General features: G+C 45.1%; 1 non-coding gene across 1 annotated transcript; it reads left to right on the forward strand.

Annotated features, from left to right (window-relative positions):
• Positions 1-753: 753 nt before the first annotated feature.
• On the forward strand, positions 754-825 carry trnag-ucc (transfer RNA glycine (anticodon UCC)). The gene has a single exon. It is a non-coding gene; the product is annotated as a tRNA-Gly (tRNA).
• The last annotated feature ends 3188 nt before the right edge of the window (positions 826-4013 follow it).

The following is a 4013-nucleotide window of genomic DNA, read 5'->3' on the forward strand; positions in this document are numbered from 1 at the left end:
TCTCCTCATCTCTGTTCTAAAGTGACTCCCTTTTATTCTAAGGCTGTGCCCCCGCGTCCTAGTCTCCCCTGTTAATGGAAACAACTTCCCTACGTCCATCCTATCTAAGCCGTTCATTATCTTGTAAGTTTCTATCAGATCTCCCCTCAACCTCCTAAACTCCAATGAATATAATCCCACGATCCTCAGACGTTCATCGTATGTCAGGCCTACCATTCCTGGGATCATCCGTGTGAATCTCCGCTGGACCCGCTCCAGTGCCAGTATGTCCTTCCTGAGGTGTGGGGCCCAAAATTGCTCACAGTACCCCACGTTTTATCCTGCTAATCCCCCTGACATTAAGGGGCAATTTAACATGGCCAGTCCACCTAACCTACACATCTTTGGACTGTGGGAGGAAAGTTTAAAATTTATTTTTAAATTGAGTCTGTGTCTTTATATGCCCTGTTTGTGAACAGAATTCCCACTCACCTGAAGAAGGGGCTTGGAGCTCCGAAAGCTTGTGTGGCTTTTGCTACCAAATAAACCTGTTGGACTTTAACCTGGTGTTGTTAAACTTCTTACTATAAGAAATTGAAACAGGAATAGGCCATTCAGTCCCTCGAGCCTGTTCTGCCATTCAATAGGATCATGGCTGATCTGACATTCCTCACATCCACTTTCCTGCCCTTTCCCTGTAACCTTTGATTCCCTTACTGATCAAAAATCTATCTATCTCAGTCTCAAGTATACACCACCATCACTCTGGCATGAGTGATGGTGGTATAGTGGTGAGCATACCTGCCTTCCAAGCAGTTGACCCGGGTTCGATTCCCGGCCGTCGCATTGATAATTGACAAGGACTCTGTGCCCACAGCTCTCTGTGGTAAATAGTTCCAAAGATTCACAACTCTCCAAGAGAAGAAATTTCCCCTCATCTCTATCTTAAATTGGCATCCCTTTATTCTGGGACTCTGTCCTGTGGTCCTAGACTCTCCCATGAGGGGAAACATTCTCTCAGCATTTACTCTATCAAGCCCCTTAAGAATCCTGTATGTTTCAGTGAGGTCAACTCTTTTCTTCTAAATTCCAATGCGTAGAATCCCAACCTGTTTAACCTTTCTTCATATGACAATCCCTCCCTAAAATCATAGAATCTCTACAGTGCAGAAGGAGGTTATTTGGCCCATCAAGCCTGTACCGACAACAATCCCATCCATGCCCCATCCCTGCAACCCTCGCACTTTTTTAAAGTTTTAAAGATTATTTATTATTGTCACAAGTAGCCTTAGACTAACACTGCAATGAAGTTACTGTGAAAATCCCTGAGTCGCCACACTCTGATGCTTGTTCGGGTAACTAAGGGAGAATTTTAGCAACAATTCCCCTGGCACCAAGGGACAACCTAGCATCGCCAATCCACCTAACCTGCACATCTTTGAACTGTGGGAGGAAACCGGAGCACCTGGAAAAAACCCATGCAGACATGAGGAGAATGTGCAAACTCCACACAGTCACCCAAAGCCGAAATTGAACCTAGATCCCTGGCTCTGTGAGGCAGCAATGCTAACCACTATGCCATGTGCCGTCCATAAAGGGGATCATCCTACTGAACCTTCTCTGAACCACCTCCAATGAAATAATATCTTTCCTTAAATAAGGGGAAAATACTGCTCACAGTACTCCAGATCTGGTCTCACCAGTACCTTGTACAGTTGCAGCAAGACTTCCCTACTCTTACACTCCAACCCCCTTGAAATAAGGGCCAACATTCCATTAGCCTTCCTGATTACCTGCTACACCAATGTGCTAGCTTTCTATGTTTTGTGCACAAGTACCCCCAAGTCCCTTGGTGTTGCAGCTCTCTGCAGTCTTTTCCATTTAAATAATACTGATCTTTTGTTCTCCCTTCCAAAATAAATAACTTCACATTTTCCCACATGAGACTCCATTTGCCAACTTTTTGCCCACTTACTTTTATAGAGTCTTTTATAGACCTCCTAAAAGTTCTAGAGAGGTTGAGGAAAGGATTGCGGAGTCAATCCTGCTTAGGAGTGAAAGTAATAGGGCAATTGTTATGGGGGATTTTAACTTGACTAATATTGACTGGAATTGTTATAGCTCTAGCTCGTTAGAGGGGTCAGTTTTTGTTCAAAGCGTGCAGGAAGGTTTTTTGACTCAGTATGTAGACAGGCCAACTAGAGGTGAGGCTATATTGGATCTGGTGCTGGGAAATGAGCCAGACCAGGTGCTAGACTTGGAAGTTGGTGTGCATTTTGGTGATAGTGACCACAATTCGGTTACGTTCACCTTAGTGATGGAAAGGGATAGGCATGAACCTCGGGCCAATGGTTTTAGCTGGGGGAAGGGTAATTATGAGGCTATTAGGAGAGAATTAGGAAACATAGGTTGGACTAGGAGATTACAGGGACTGGGAACGTCCGACATGTGGAGTTTTTTCAAGGAGCAGCTACTGCGAGTCTGTGATAGGTATGTCCCTGTCAGGCAAGGAGGAATTGGTAGGGCTAGGGAACCGTGGTGCACCAAAAAAGTTTCTTTGTTGGTTAAAAAGAAAAAGGAGGCTTATGTTCGGATGAGACGTGAGCACTCGGGTAGTGCACTAGAAAGCTTTAGATTGGCTAAGAGGGAGTTGAAGAGCGAGCTTAGAAGGGCTAAAAGGGGACATGAGAAGACTTTGGCGGATAGGGTTAAAGAGAATCCTAAGGCGTTCTATAGGTATGTCAAGAACAGAAGGTTGGTTAGGGCAAGTTTAGGGCCAGTTATAGATGGCAGAGGGAAGTTATGTGTGGAACCGGAGGAGATTGGTGAAGCATTGAACCAATATTTCTCTTCGGTGTTCACGCAAGGGGACATGAATATAGCTGAGGAGGACACTGGGTTGCAAGGGAGTAGAATAGACAGTATTACAGTTGATAAGGAGGATGTGCAGGATATTCTGGAGGGTCTGAAAATAGATAAATCCCCTGGTCCGGATGGGATTTATCCAAGGATTCTCTGGGAGGCAAGAGAAGTGATTGCAGAGCCTCTGGCTCTGATCTTCAGGTCGTCGTTGGCCTCTGGTATAGTACCAGAAGATTGGAGGTTAGCGAATGTTGTCCCATTGTTTAAGAAGGGGAACAGAGACTTCCCCGGGAATTATAGACCGGTGAGTCTCACTTCTGTTGTCGGCAAGATGTTGGAAAAAATTATAAGGGATAGGATTTATAGTTATTTGGAGAGTAATGAATTGATAGGTGATAGTCAGCATGGTTTTGTGGCAGGTAGGTCGTGCCTTACTAACCTTATTGAGTTTTTTGAGAAAGTGACCAAGGAGGTGGATGGGGGCAAGGCAGTGGACGTGGTATATATGGATTTTAGTAAGGCGTTTGATAAGGTTCACCATGGTAGGCTTCTGCAGAAAATGCAGATGTATGGGATTGGGGGTGATCTAGGAAATTGGATCAGGAATTGGCTAGCGGATAGGAAACAGAGGGTGGTGGTTGATAGTAAATATTCATCATGGAGTGCGGTTACAAGTGGTGTACCTCAGGGATCTGTTTTGGGGCCACTGCTGTTTGTAATATTTATTAACGATCTGGATGAGGGTATAGTTGGGTGGATTAGCAAATTTGCTGATGACACCAAAGTCGGTGGTGTGGTAGACAGTGAGGAAGGGTGTCGTAGTTTGCAGGAAGACTTAGACAGGTTGCAAAGTTGGGCCGAGAGGTGGCGGATGGAGTTTAATGCGGAGAAGTGTGAGGTAATTCACTTTGGTAGGAATAACAGATGTGTTGAGTATAGGGCTAACGGGAGGACTTTGAATAGTGTGGAGGAGCAGAGGGATCTAGGTGTATGTGTGCATAGATCCCTGAAAGTTGGGAATCAAGTAGATAAGGTTGTTAAGAAGGCATATGGTGTCTTGGCGTTTATTGGTAGGGGGATTGAATTTAGGAGTCGTAGCGTTATGTTGCAACTGTACACAACTCTGGTGCGGCCGCACTTGGAGTACTGTGTGCAGTTCTGGTCCCCACATT

Source organism: Mustelus asterias, unplaced genomic scaffold, assembly GCF_964213995.1.
Source record: "Mustelus asterias unplaced genomic scaffold, sMusAst1.hap1.1 HAP1_SCAFFOLD_1486, whole genome shotgun sequence".
NCBI lineage: Eukaryota > Metazoa > Chordata > Chondrichthyes > Carcharhiniformes > Triakidae > Mustelus > Mustelus asterias.